We start from the raw sequence: 16,263 nt of genomic DNA on the forward strand, positions 1-16,263 counted from the left end.
AGCATGAGAGGGGGATGGGGGGAGAGAGAGACAGAGAGGGAGAGAAGAACTACATTCAGTGGAACCCATGCATATTTTAGGAAGAAAACAACTGCCTACTGGCCGTACCATAGGATATAATGGCCATATTTTGAAAAGTGCAGCCATGTTACTCTAGAATCCACTTAACTTGCTCCACTTAACTTGCTTTGGGCTCTGATGTCAATATGTACCCATCGTATTTTTAAAGTAGTATTTTGAAATCACACATGTGGTTTAAAAAATTAAGTAATACAAATAAGACTTTTAAATGATTGCATTTATTTTCTATCCCACCATCCTCTTCCTCCAAGCATACTCCCCGAGGCAGCCGATTTTAACCCATTCTATTTATTAGGCCTTCTGGTGGAAAGCTCCACATTTCTATGTAATATGCTCATACACTTATCTGGTAATTTACCATAGTTTCTTGCTGTGTTAGATGAGAAATTAATTAACGCCATCACCACTTCCGTTTTCCTCTTGCTTCATGATGTTTTGACTGTTGAGAAGTCTAATGCCAGTGTGATTTTCAGTCCTTTATGGGTGATCGGTTTATGCCCTGTGGAAACTTTTAGGATCCTCTCATTATTTTTATGGTTCTGACATTTCAAAATGATGTACAAGATTTTACGCCTAAGTGTTTCAGATTTTTGTAAAGATGTCAGTTCACTTATCTTCAGTAATTTCTCAGTATTTCATCTTTTAATGGTGTTATAAATTTTTTTAAATTTCAATTTCTGATGATTCATTGTTAGCTTATACAAATAAAATTGACATTTGCATAGTGATCTTATATCTTGCAACCTTGTTAAACTCATTAGTTACAGAAGCATTTTTGTACATTATATTGGATTCTCTACATTGACAATCATGTTACCTATAAATAAAGACAGTTTTAGTTCTTCTTTCCAATCTAGACTTTTATTTCTTTTACTTATCCTATTGGCTAGAAACCCTGGCGTGCTATTGAACAGAAGTGAGAGTGGACATCTTTGTCTTGTTTCTGATCTTAGGGGGAAACATTCACTCTGTTAGTGTTAAGTATGATGTTAGCGTATATTTTTTGTAGATGCCCTTTATCATATTGGGGAAATTCCCTTTAATTCCTACTTTATTGAGAGCTTTTATCAGAAATGTATGTTAGATTTTGTCAAAGCCTTTTCTGTATCTATTACGATGACAATATTTTTTTTTCTTTACAGCTTGTTAACATAGTGAATTATATTGATCAACTTTTGAATGTTAAACAACTTCGGATTCCTGGGATAAACTCTACTTTGTCATGATGTATTATACTTTTTATATGTTATTGCTTTAATTTGCTAAAATTTTGTTTAGAATTTTTCTACATTTGTGAAGGATGTTGTTCTGTTTTCTTTGCTTGTAAAGTCTTTGTCTAGTTTTGGTATTGGGGCAATGCTGATCTCATAGAATAAATTGGAAAATATTCCCCAACTCTTTCCAGTTTCCTGGAAGAGTTGTGTAGAGTTGATATGATTTCTTCCTTAATAGTTTATATAATTAACCAGTGAAGAAGCCATATGGCCTGGAGTTTTCTTCATGGGAAGACTTTTTTATTTAAAAATTCTTTAATAGATACAGGACTGTTAGATTGTCCATTTCTTCTTGAGTGTGTTTTGATAATTTGTGTCTTTAAGGGAATTTGTCCATTTCATCTAACTTGTCAGATTCGTTGGCATAAAGTTCTTCACAATATCCCCCCTTATTATCTTTTTAGCATCTGTAGAGTATATAGTGATGTCACTCCTCTCAGATCTATTATCGGAAATTCCGTCTTCTTGTTCTTTTTTTTTTTTTTTTTTTCCTGAAAAGACTGGCTACAGGTTAATCAATTTTATTGATATTTTTAAAGAACCAGCTTTTGGTCTCATTGGGGTTTTTTCCTATTGTTTTTCTTTTTTTTTCCGGTACGCGGGCCTCTCACTGTTGTGGACTCTCCCGTTGTGGAGCACAGGTTCCAGACGCGCAGGCTCAGTGGCCATGGCTCACGGGCCCAGCCGCTCCGCGGCATGTGGGATCCTCCCGGACCGGGGCACAAACCCGTGTCCCCTGCATCGGCAGGCGGACTCTCAACCACTGCGCCACCAGGGAAGCCCCTGTTTTTCTTTTTTTATGTCATTGTCTTCTGTTCTTATCTTTATTATTTCCTTCCTTCTACATACTTAAAGTTTAACTTGCTCTTTCTTTTTAAGTTTTTTAAGTAGGAAGCTGAGATTTTTCTTCCTTTCTAGCACAGGCAGCTGTGTACTATAAATTTCCCCCTGTGTACTTCTTTAGTGGCATCTCAAATTATGATATGTTGCTATTTTGATTTTCATTCAGTTAAAAAATACTTTCTAAATTCATTTCTGAATTCATCCTTGGCCGATGAGTTACTGAAAAGCATGTTATTTTGTTTCCAAATATTTGAGTATTTTCTAGAGATCTTTCTGTTGTTGATTTTTTATTTAATTCCATTATGATCAGAGAATATACTTTGTGTGACTGGAATCCTTTCTAATTTACTGAGACTTCTTTTATAGCCTACAATATGGTCTATCCTTGTAAATGTCCGTGTGCTCATGAAAAGAATGTTCATTCTGCTATTGTTGAGTAAAATGTTCTATAATATCAATTAGATAAGTTGTTTGATAGTGTTGGTTAAATATTCTATTTCCTTATTGATTTTTCTGTCTATTTGGTCTATATATCAAGACAGGAGTATCAAAATACCTTACTATGTTTGTGGAGTAGTCTATATGTATCTTCTTGTAATTATTCCAGTTTTTGTTTCTTGTATTTTGAAGCTCTGTTACTAGGTACATAAACATTTATAACTTATGATTGTTATGTCCTTTTGATGATTGATCCCCTTATCATTAGGAAAGGACATTCTTCATCCCAGGTAATAGTCATTGCTCTGAATTCTCCTTTGTTTGACATTAATATAGCTCTCTTTTGATTGGTGTTAGCATGGTATTTTTTTTAATCCTTCAAACTTTTAACTTATTCCTGCCATTATATTTGGGGTGTGTTACTTATAGACAACATATAGTTGGGTCTTTCTTTTTTTATTCAGTCTCTGCCTTTTAATTATGGCATTTAGACCATGTATATTTAATGTGATAAGGCTTAAGTGCTATTTGTTTTCTGTTTGTGCCATCCTCTCTTTGTTCCTTTTTTCTCTTTTCTTGCTTTATTTTGGATTACTTGAATATTTTCTACAATTCCATTTTGTGTCGTTTATTGGCTTATCAGCTATAACTCTTTGTTATTTTAGTTAGTACTTCAGAGCATGTGTGTGTGTGTGTAGTTTACCAGTCTGCCTTCAAGTGATTTTATGCTATTTCACATATAGTATAACAATCTTGCAATAGTATATTTCTGTTTCTCCCCCTTCAACCTTTTTTTTTGCCACTATTGCCATACATTTAACCTCTACAGATGTTACAAATCCCCCATTATGTTATTATTTTTGTTACAACAGTTATCTTTTAAAGAGGTTTTAATTAGGAGCAAAATTTATTTATGTACCCATTTCAGTGTTCTTCATTCATTTGTGTAGATTCTGATTTCCATCTGATATCATTTCCTTCCGCTTAAAGGATTTTCTTTAATATTTCTTTCAGTGCAGTCTGCTGGTGATGAATTATTTTAGCTTTTGTATGTCTGAAAAAGTCTTTATTTACCTTTTTTAAAGAAATTATAATGTCAGATTTTCTTGCTGTAAAACTGAATGAGGTGTCCAAATGAGTTGAAAACTATATACACACAAAACCCTGCATGTGAATGTTTTAGCAGCTTTACTCATAATTGCTAAAACGTGGGGCAACCAACATGTCTTTCAGTAGTGAATAGACAGACTGTGGTACATTCATACAATGGAATATTATTCAGTAATAAAAAGAAATGAGCTATCAAACCACAAAAAGACATGGAGGAACCTTAAATGCATACTACTAAGTGAAAGAAACCAATCTGAAAGGGTTACATATTGTGTGATTACAACTATGTAAAATTCTGGAAAAGGCAAAGCTATGGAGGCAATAAAAAGATCAGTGGTTGCCAAGCGTTAGCAGGGAGGGAGGAATGAATAGGCAGAACACAGAGTATTTTTAGGGCAGTGAAACTATTCTGTGTGATACTCTAACAGTGGACACATGTCATTATACATTTGTCAAAACCCATAGAATGTACAACACAAAGAGTGAACTCGAATGCATACTGTGGACTTTAGTTAATAATAATGTATCAATAATGGTTCATCAATTGTAACAAGTATACCAAACGAATAATAGAGTAAACTGGTATAAGGAGTGACAGGGTGTATGGGAACTCTCTGTACCTTACTCAATTTTTCTGTAAACCTAAAACTAATTTTAAAAGTCAATTAATTTTTTAAAAACTTAGTGAAGCAATATACATAGTAGTTTTATAGTATAACTGTTATATAACTCTGGGTTCAAATCCTGACCTTGCCACTTAAAAACTTTGAACTTTTGGGCAAGTAGCTTAATTTGTGCCTCAGTATTGCCACATATAAAATGGGGACAATAATAGAATCCACTTCATAGAGTTCTTATGAGGATTAAATGATATGTAACGGCTTTAAACAGAGTATGTACTAAACAGACAGAAGTAATACCTACTGTTAGTATTATTTGTTCACGAATACTCACTTGAAGAAGAAGGTCTGGACATATTTTGGAAACCGCTTTACGTGGTGAAGAGTGGGGTATTAAATATGAGAATTTTCATGTGTAAGGGCACAAAGTATGCCAGTCTAATTGCCATTTTGCATGTTAAATCCTTGGCTTTGTTACTGCTCTGAGCAGGCACCAGGCTACTTAACATATTGCAGTAGTTGGTTCTGTCTCCCAGTGCCAGTCAGCTATAGGGGTCACAGCATGGGTGTTAGAGAGACCTCTGCAGGGGAAGAGGTGCATGGCTGGGCCCTGTTCTCCATTCTCCACCTCTAGAGGCCACACCTGTGTGCTTGGACTCAGGCCGCTTGGCTGCACGTGCCCAGCCCATTCAGCTCCTCTGCTTTCTCTTTCATTTTTAAAAGGTAGTTTTGCTAAATATAGAATTCTAGGTTGACAGGTCTTTTCCTTCAGTAGTTAAAAAATGTGACTCCACTATCTTCTTGAAGGCATTATTTCCGTCTAGAGAGCTGCAGTAATCTTACTTTGATCCTCTCTGTGATATGTCTGTTTGTCTGAAGCTGCTTTTAAGATTTTCTTCTCATCACTGGTTTTGAGCAAGTTAATTATGATGTACTTTGCTGTCATTTTCTTCATGTTTCTTGTGCTTGGGACTCATTGAGCTTCGTGGATCTGTGGTCTTATTGTTTTTTATCAAATTTGAAAATTTTTACCCATTAGTTCTTCAAATTTATTTCTGTCCTGCCCTCTCTCTCCTGCATTTCAGGAACTCCAATTTCCTATGTATTCGGCCGCTTGAAGTTATCCCACAGCTCACTGATGCTCTGCTCATTTTATAAAATTCTGCTTCTCCTGGTCTTTTGTTCTGAATGCTGTCTATTGCCATGTCTTCAAGTTCAATAATCTTTTCTTCTGCAAGGTCTAATCTACCATTAATCCTATCCAATGTGGTTCTTATCTTAGATGTTATAGTTTGCTTTAAAGATGTGTTTGGTAGGACCAAAGAAATGTTTGGTTTGGGGGTAATTATTCCCCACAATTGAGGCAAACTGTTCTGTGTGTGTACACACAGCCCAGTAAATCTTGAGGTTTCCAATCTGCTTTGGAATAGGGACTTTTCCCAAGTCTGTGTGATCAAGCAGCACTGTTCTCTAGTCCTTTTTCAATGCTTTTTTACCTGGCCTTGGGTAGTTCCCTCCCCAGCATGCACTTTTCAGTCCTCAGCTGAATGCTCAAGGAGGACCATCTTCCAGGCTCTGGAGTTCTCTCGCTGTACAGCTCACTCCTCTCCAGGACTCTTCTCTGTAAACTCTAGCTGTCTACATGCCCTCCAGCACTCAGCTTAAGCCACTCAACTCCAGGAGTCCACCAGGCTCCACCTGGGTTGTCCTCTTTGTGCCATGGCCTGGAGCCTCCCTCAGGTATCATTTGGCTTTGAGCTCACCTCATTTGTTTCCCTTATCTCAAGGACCACTGGTTTTTTTGTTTGTTTGTTTTTTGGTTTCGTTTTTTGCTTTTTTTCTGGCCACACCACGTGGCATGCGGAATCTTTCTTCCCTGACCAGGGACTGAACCCATGCCTCCTGCGGTGGAAGCACGGAGTCCTACACCACTGGACCACCAGGGAGTTCCCAAAGACCACTGTTTTTGTTGACTGAGGTCCAGTGTCTCGCATCCTGCTGTTTCATATATTTTGTCCATTTTTTGGTTGCTTTAGATGTGAGGGTAAGTCAAGTCCCTGTTACTCCATTTTGGCCAGAAGTGGGAATTTGGCATTTACTCTCATTCGTGGGGTTTTAGTCATGGGAGGAAATAATGCATGTCCTCATACCACCATATTGACCCAGAAGCACATTGCACATTTTTAAAAAGATGCTGCTTCTTGTGGTATTGGAATCTCTGTTAACAGGAGCTCATGGCCTTGTAATTATTTATTTAAATTCATAATCTCTAAATTAATTTCTTAAGGAGTAGAGACTGTGTCTCACTCGTTTTGGGATTATCTCAATTGGAGCCCTATAAATGTTTGATGAATGAATGAGTGAGAGGATGACATTCTTATTGGTAAGGTTGCAAATATAAGGAGTCAAAGCTGAAGGTAAGGGTGCTTATAGTTAAGACCTTTATAGGGAAATGCAGTTTACCCTTCAAGACATTATTCTTTTAGGCTGCAGGTTTTTTGGAGCTGTTAACATTAGCACCTTGGTGGTAGGAAACACTTCTTAAAAATGCTGTCACACAGTGTTCTGGTGCACACAGTGTTCTGCACACTTGGGAGAATTTTATTCATGGCCATTTACCTGGTCGTTTTCTAATCTGATCTCACTGTGAAAATTATTGTGGAATAACAGAAAAATATATCTTTCCAATTCATCTAGTCTCTTGTTTTGTTTTTTTGTAATATCAATTTAATCCTTCAAAGGATCCTTCAGGTTCAACGTATAATTAAAAAGACAAATGGACATATTATAAGGCCAAAGTTCCTCAATTTTTTCTTTATCTAGCATGTTGAGCTGTATCATATATTCATGAAATCTTTCAAAGATTCAGAAGCCGAGAAAATTGAGTGAGTTAATCAAAATACGTCACTTACCAATTCCTTGGCTTATAAAAGCATCAAAGCATAGTGGTCTCATATACTGTGGGGCCTGATTGCCGGTGTACAGCCTCACCTCTTACTAACAGTGTGACCTTGGGCACTCAATTCCTCCAAGCCTCAGTTTTCTCATCTGTAAAATGGGATAACAAGAATATTTTCTCAGGTTGTTTTGAAGATTAAACTAGTTATTGCTTATGGAGTACTTTAAATGGTGCCTGATATATGGTAAGTACTATATAAGCATTCATAAATTTAAAATAAGATAAAATGAAGTGAAATAGAATAAAATAAAGATAAAGGTTTACTCCATCTTTCAGCATTTTATCTAATCTGCCTTTCCCAAGAAGTAAAAATTCTACTCTCTGTTTTATCAAAATATTTCCTACTTCAACAGGCTGCATTTTCGGAAATCAGTTGAATATTGAGGGAAAAAGAACCTTTCCTGATTTCCTTTTCTAGATCTTTTATGCAGCAATGACTCCTGTCCCCCTGCCTGTTTCATTGGGTCATGTTTAGCAGGACTTTTCCTTGACACCTTCATCTTTCCTTTAGTAGCAACCTTCAGTTTTCCTCAATTCTACTTTAAATTCTGCCTCTGAACTGCCCGCCTCTCATCAACAAGTTGATACTAGGAATTTTCCATCATAAAATTCAGTATGTACTCTCACCTTTGTTATATAGCTACTGGACCACTTTAACACAATAAATATGTTTTCCAACCTCGTTGAATTCCTTCCTAATTTAACATCTTTATTTTCTATAGTGTTCCAATTTCACAGCTATCTAAGGCTTGCAGAATTATCTCTAGTTGTTACAGAGATACTTGTTTTGTTTTGTTTTTTGCGGTACGCAGGCCTCTCACTGTTATGGCCTCTCCCGTTGCGGAGCACAGGCTCCGGACGCGCAGGCTCAGCGGCCATGGCTCACAGGCTCAGCCGCTCCGGGGCATGTGGGATCTTCCCAGACCGGGGCACGATCCAGTGTCCCTTGCATCGGCAGGCGGACTCTCAACCACTGCGCCACCAGGGAAGCCCTTACAGAGATACTTTTGATTTATCATTCCTTTTCCATTTTTAAGTTACTTAGCTGTTGCATTATTTAATTTGTAACTTACATTTATATTATATTTATATTATTTATATAATGATATAAGATATATTATTTTAGTACTTATTTAATTTAATAACACTTAATATTGTTTTATTATTTAGCATCATCTGCCCACGTCATTATTGTCCTAGCATCTTATGCCCAGATTACCAAGAAGCTGTCAAGAAAGCTAAAGCAACAGTAAATGCTTGACTTTATTTTGTAAATATATGACTTCAACTAATGGCTTTTTGAAATTTATATTGACTTATATTTTTTATTCCATGGTCTCAGTCCATATAATGCCATCTCTGGGGACTTCTGTGCACAATGTCATATTCTTATATTTGTTTCTGGCTGGATATTTGAGGCAAGGGAGGGAGACTCACAGGAGTTTACAGAAACAAAGATGAGTCTAAAATCCAAATCGCCTAATTAGAGTTGTTGTCAATGCTGCCCAGTCCCGTTCAACATCAGGAGACCTGACAAGGGCATCTCAAGCCACACTGTGCATACCTTTGACTGCCTGCCCACACAGGGGCGGTCGCTGTTGTCATGCGTTAAGAGCAAAGGCGCTGGGGGTGCCTGGCTAGAGAGCAGGCTGCCCTTCATCACACAGCAGCCCCGTGCAAGAGCAGTTACTTACTGAGCATAATGTGTTGTGGTTTTTTTTGATGAAAGTTCATAAAGGCCATCTTTTATATGATTCTAATTATATGAAATGTCCAGAATAGGCAAATCCACAGAGATAAAAGCAAATTAGTGGTTGCCTAGGGCAAGGGGAGTAGGGAGGGATGGGGAGATAACCGCGAATGTGTATAGGATTTCTTTTTGGAGTGATGAAAATGTCCTAAAATTAATTATGGTGATGATTGCCCAACTCCATGGATATACTAAAAACCACTGAATTATATACTTGAAATGGTTGAAGTGTATGATATATGAATTATATCTCAATAAAAGTGTTGAAAATATTAAAAAATAAAAAAGAGCAGTTACTTATTATGAGGGTCAGAAGACGTGTAGACTAAATAGTCACATTGTGACCGGTCACAATCCCTAAACAAATCCTCCTGACTGATTGGGTCCAACACTTCCAAATCTCCTGTTATCACTAAACACGAACACATGGAAAGAATAAGTCACGACAGAATGTTGAAATTCTTGAATGGTTTTGCCTAAAAGTATTTATTCCCTTGTGTGTGTGTATAGATACACACACACACGCACACACCCCACATCCACATCCATCCTTGCATACGTTAACTGTTCCTTAGGTGTGTTTTTACCATTTCATCCAATCTAACTTTGGTAGATCCTGCTGTGGTCCTTGTCTAGACTAATTCTCTAAATATTTCGAGAAATAAGAGGGTCTTTTATGTGTGTGTAGTCGTTGATTTTGCTGGCTCTTAAAGCATTATCTTTTATAAATTCGTAAGTGTTAGAAGTGGGAAAACCATCTTTCTTTTAAATTTAGCAAATAGCATTTATGTGCATATGTGCTTATGCCGTCTACACACTTACACTGTAATAGAAATACCGTGGAAAAGCAAACCATAAGCTTTTAACACTGTCAGGCATGAGCTTTTTCCCTCTCGTCTCCTCCTGAAGGATGTTTGGAAGAATGAGAGGCCTCTCTGCCTCTGCGTTTATAAGCCGCACCAGAAAAAATGTCAATTCTTTTTTAGAGTCAGGATCGCACTATAATAAATGTGAATCTAAGCAATTGTTCCATCTATAATCACACAATATCCTTCTTTTATTTAGTAAGTGCCAATAAAAGCCAATAAGAAAGCAATGCCGTTTGCATGTTTCATATTTTTACTCAGTAGGGAGACGAGGAGTTGAATGGTCTCACCTGGGAGCCAAGAGAGGCGAATAAAGTTGATTTCCTGCATCTCACACGGTCTCTGTAGATTTAGAGAGCAGTGTTTTTTGTGTGAGATAAAACTAAAAAGGTTTTGCTAGTACAGTGACCTGGGTATGCTGCTGGAGAAACCAAAAGTGGCCCTTGGGAAGCTAAAACTTCTCTCCTCTTTGAATGGGCTTTGTTCTAGGATATTTCATGTGAAGACATTGTACTTACCGTGGAGTAAAATGTCAAAACCATCACGTCCTTGGGCTATAAGCAACTAGGACAGGATTTATGTTTATCAAAATGTTTGGTTATTAAGGTAAGTAAATAGGGCACATGGAAGAAAGATAATGCAGAGATGTGGGTTCTGGAGTTAGAAAACCTGGTTTCAAATCCTAGCTCCACTTGCTGAGTGATCTTGGGCTAGTCACTTAACCTCTCTGAGCCTCAGTTTCTTTCTGTGTAAAATAGGGGGAAATAAAAGCTAACCATATGTTTGTTGTGAGTATTTAATGAGTTAATACATAAAAAACAATTCACAGGTAATAAGTGCTAAATAAATGCTAATTATTGTGATTTTTATTATTATGTATTAAGAAAGGATTTTCACAACTAAGATATCAAAAGAAGTGGAGATGCTGAGGAATTCTTTGGCTTTAAAAGATAAATTCCAGTACAAAATGAGGTCCTGATAACCAGATCCAGTATGACAATCAAAATGTTCCAGCACAGATATATTACCTCAGGCTTTATCTGGGGGAAATGTATTGAGGTGCCAAAGAAATTTTTTTTTTTCAAATTATAACAAATGAACTCTTCATTCCCCTCTGTCCTCCTCTCCCTTAGCACTGTCTCTTACTCTGTGGTCTGTGAATGTATTTCTCTTCTGAGTTTGGCCTTTTTTTAGAACTAGTTGTGAATTCTTTATTCTCTCACATAGACATATGACAGTGGGGGAGGAGGGCATGTGTATTTCCTAAATTTTAGCAAGAAATCTGTCTTGCTATCTCCATAGAGTGGAAAATTCAGCAAGGAGAGTCTGTTAGTTTCATCCCCCTTTCAAATCACATTCAACAGTGTACCCAATGCCTGGCGCAAGTCTATCAGACATTTTCATCATGAGTAAGAGTGAAGCTTCAGAAGTTTGGGGTAGGTGTGGGTTTTGTATCTACCAGAGGGAATCCTTAGCCCTTGGGGGGGCTTTTCAAGATGGCTCTGCAGGTGCCCCACCCATATTTGCTGCGTCTTTGTCAGACAGGCTGCCCTTCAGCTACTGGAACCCACTTTGTCCATAGCATGGAAAGCTGAAAGTACCTGGGAATTAACATCTCCCTGGAGGCATCCTTAAGCAATGGCTGTGGAGCATATGGGGATAAATATCCCAGCTGCCTCGCCCCCTTGACCAAGCTAATTCCAAGGCATGTGTTTTGCACAGTTTTCCAGTTTCCCTCTGAGGTTCAACTACAGTCACCCACCATGGTAGCTGACTTAGTAATGCCCCCCTTCTTGTCCAACCACCTTCCCTTCCTTGTCTCCCCTCTCCCTTCACCTTCCCAGGCTCCCTCTACTTCCCAAGAAACCACTTGGTTCTCACATCCTTGGCTCTGGGTCTTTTCTGGGGTTTCCAACCTAAGATGGTTCATACACTTAAAATGCAGAAGGGAATCTGCTAAGCCTGGTTTAGGCTTAAAGTTGGGCCCTAAGTTGGCTGGGCACACTTTGGCAGACCACTGCTTCCCCTGGGTTTGGAATTCTACCCACTCAGAGCTCAGCTCATCAGGGGTGCAGACCTGTCAAGGCTTAGACTGTTGGGGAGGTGGGCAAGGACCGTAGCCAGCCATTCACTCACTCAACTTTCCTTCTGCAGCACGGCCAATTTATACTGGAGGAGGGAGATGTTAGTAGCAGTGGTCGGGCTTCTAGCATCTAGCGTGCTGTGAATGCTGGCTGCTAAGCGTAAGTGGGCCTCCACAAACGCTCCTATCCATTTCATCCACTCTCTCTACAGACCTATCAGACGAGTGCTTTACTGTTTTCCCAGTACCAATCTAGCTAAACCAGTCACCGTACCCACCAGTGTATCAAAGAAAACACCTGCTTCCCAGAAGGTTTTCTATCTAATGGGAAAGAAAAGATTGGTCCACATGGCCTCTCATCGCAAACCAGCTCATCCTTTGGCGGTCTGAGACCAAGACTGCACGTTTAGCCAGGTGGATCTCTTAAAAACATCTCCTTTACCATAGTTTCCATTTCAGACTCTGATCCCTATCTACTTTCTTGTTTTGCTTTATCACCTTTGTGATGCTTTAATGCTTAGCCCACCAGCTGAAGCTATGTGAAATCCATATCACAGTATATTAGCATTCCAGAAAACACGCAATCCCTCAGTAGACAATAAATTTGATTTTGCGCAAGTGGTGTCCTTTATACTTTGCTCATAAGGCAATCTCTCAAGTGTATCTGTTTTTCTGAAACACAACACAAATAGTCTGGTGGAGTAAAAATGGGTTGCGTGATGGGTTTTGTGCTCAGAGGCAGAAAGAACTTGGACAAAGCCACCACGCTGATGTTCTTATTTACAGAGGTTGCCGTCTGGAAAATTAATGTCTGTGGTTGCTCAGTAATTAGGAAAATTTAGGACCCCTAGTGCTCCAACATCTTGCATTAAAGGTTGTGTGTCATCGGTGTTTTGATGAGAATTTGCTGGATTCCTGTCATTACGAACAGGCGTACACCCAGCAAGCAGCAGAGTATACATTACGTTTCATCAATTTGCTATCTGTATTCATTATGTACGTCCTCCATTTTGAGTCATGAAAAATTGAAAGGCTGTTACAAATAGAAAGAGCATCGTGGATTACAAATGATGTAACAAGAGCGTAAGTGCTATTAATTGGTCAGTTGTGCTTGTCAGTACATTTAAAGTGATTAAAGCAGAAACATTAGAAGGGACACGAATGTGCTTAGGAAATAGAAGCCCAAGAACGCTAGGACTCGCCCAAATCCCTTGTGCCCAAATAAAGGCAGCAAAATCCAATGGCATTTATTACAAGATATTCGTTCTCCAAGTGTTTGTTGTGCCGGGAATTGTGCTGAGTGTTGGGAATACAGCAGAAAACAAAATAAATGAAGTCCGTGACCTCAGGGGCTTATATTCTGGTAGGGAGGGAGAAGAGTAAAATGAGCAAGTAGATATATAATATCAGTAGTGGTCAGACCTGTAAAGACCACCGGAATAAGAGAAGGGCATTGAAAGTGATGGGTGGTAGTGAGGACAGGTCTCTGGGGAAGTGATATTTGAACAGATGAGTTGGCCCAACACCCCAACTCCCATCCTAACACTCAAGAAGAGAAGAAAATTCTTGGAATTATTTCTATTGGCTTGACCCAGTGGAAGGGCTTCCCCAGAGCTACAAAACTCACACGATCAAACCTTCCCACTGTAGCCCCCTTCTGTGGTGGCGATCCCGTTACAGTGAAAACTGATATCATTGACCATTTTAATTGCATCCACCCAAACTCCTTACCATGGTGCGCAAAGCCCTACGTGATCAGGCCTCATATTTTGTACCACCCTTCCCTCACTTGCTAAGCTCTAGCCCCTGGCCTTTCTACTGCTCAAGCTGCCAGCTCCTTCCTGCTTATGCATTTGCTGTCTCCCTGCCCAGTACAGTCTGCCTTCTGAATCTCAGACCTCACCTCGCCAGTCGCCTCTCACAGAAGCCCTCCCTGGCCACCAGGCAGAAGTCGATCCCTGGTTCCTCACTATTAGATCCTCCTGCTTTGTTTTCATCAGGGCACTTGTTATCGGAACTGCATGCTGTTACTTGTTTCTATCCTGTCTAGTTCCCGCAATTGAATATAAGCTCCATGAGATCAGGCGTACATCACCTGAGTTCATCCCTGTTTCCCAGTGCTTAGAGCAGTGCCTGGCACCAAGAAGAGGCTCAAAGGCCTGAGACAAATGAAGGAACATGGGACTCAATCTATCAGTCAGCTAACCAGCCAAAATAAGGCCCCAAATTGACAACTCAGCTTCTGCTGTGGAATTCAGGTAGCCATCTCACAAATTTTGCCTGAAAGGCACGTGGAAGAAATGGGTGTTTATTCTGAGCAGCGTTCTGTACAGTTTGGGGCAAGTGAGAGTAATTAGGTACTACTGCTACTTGTGCTATTTTGCCTCATATGTCTAGGATCTATTGCTGTGCCTTTTTAAATAACTTAATATTTCTTTTCAATATATTGACTCATTTTTACAGGCTAAATGCTATGTCATTGTCTTTGAGTGTTTGCAAGTAATGGAATGTGGGCCCAGAGTGAACCATGGCACATTAGTATGACAGAGATCCTGCTGCTTTAGAATCAATGATCCTAAGACTTCTTGCTTAGTGTATAGCATCTGGGAAATACATCAGAAGAGGGTGATATTGTCATGTGATGTCAGTAGATTTCCTCGTGAATCCTTGTGAATTGATGATCCTAAGACTTCTTGCTTAGTGTATAGCATCTGGGAAATACATCAGAAGAGGGTGATATTGTCATGTGATGTCAGTATCAGGATTCCAACTTCCATTTGGGATATAATTCGTAGCAGACTCGTGAATGTTTATCATGTACCAGACTCCACGGCAGGTGCTGGGGTACCAGGTGAAGAAGGCAGTGTTGCTACCAGGAAGGCTGACAGTCAACACTGGTGGCTCTAAACCCACCTGCATGCTACAATCACCTGGGGGTCCACTATATATGCTGAGGCCTGGGCCCCCTCCCAGACCAACTGAATCAGAATTTCTGATTCTATGGCCAGGGGCTTACACATCCATATATTTTTAAGCCCCAAGTGCTGGGCAGCCAGAGTTGGAACCCACTGGTCTCGTAGAACAGGCAATGGGACGAGGGCCATAGTAACAGCTGGTAGGTCTGCACTGGAAAATGGCAGTATTTCTCTTTGGTGCATAACTCCAACTCAGAAAGAAATGTTTGTGGGGGTCAGGTGGCTAGAGGACCTGGTGTTGTACAATAGCTAAATGTTGCATGTATTCACTCCCTCCCACAAAAAACGGATGAAAATTGGCAGGCACCATCTGTTAAATGATTATTCTTTCCTACATAGGGCCAAATAAATGATTTTCTTTTTCTATATAAGCCAGGAATTGGATATAACATCGTTCATCAAAGAAAGAATAGTGTCTTTCTTAACTGGCAGACATGAGAGAAAGGAAAATATGAGAATCCACAGGGTAACCATCAAAGGGAAGGAATTAACATGTCCTCTAAAATTATTTTAAAATGTCAGAATTTCCTGAAGTGTGGTGGTGAAGGTGATCCGAAACTCTCTCCCTCAGACTACCTGTGCCTTTGATAGAGGGCATTAAAGTGTTTAGACTGGAGGGGAAAGAAAGCAAATCTTTCTAGGTAATTAATGGAGGTTTATGTCATTCAGCTGAAGATCAGGCTTTGCTTTTTTCCCCCTTGAATATAGGTGAAAAGAACAGGCAAGTGAAAATGATTCTTAAAGGGCTAAATTGTTGTTCAGAGTGGCACTTCTGATGCCTTGGTAAAATATTCCTGTCTGATGTCTAAGCGGTAAACTGTGAGTTTTTTAAAAAGCAGTCTTTGTGATCCGATAAGGCAGCATGTTCTAAGAAAGTCTGTAAGCAGAGTGTCTAACCCTCCCTGTTAGGCCCTCCTTCCTGTAACACGCTCTCTGCTCCTCTGCTCACCAAAAAGACACAAGTTTCCGTCAAAGCAGTTGACGCCTGACACCGGAAAGAACACCCGTCTCCGCATACCCGTCCTCAGACTCTGCCTCCTCGGATCTTACAGTTACCAACAGTTGGTGATCTTTAGAAATGCCCACAGCTTCAGATAAGCCCTATACTTGAACATTCAAAGAAAGAGAGATGTTACAAAGTAGAAGGATGACCTAAGAGAACGGCAGGAAAGAAGCCACGAGCATCCAGCCGTCTCATCCAGAACGAAGGTGGCCAACCAGCCCAGGCGAAGGGAAGGCCGCCCCCTAGGGGTGGCTCCCCAAG

The sequence above is a fragment of the Globicephala melas genome, chromosome 19 (genome assembly GCF_963455315.2).
Source record: "Globicephala melas chromosome 19, mGloMel1.2, whole genome shotgun sequence".
Taxonomy (NCBI): Eukaryota; Metazoa; Chordata; class Mammalia; order Artiodactyla; family Delphinidae; genus Globicephala; species Globicephala melas.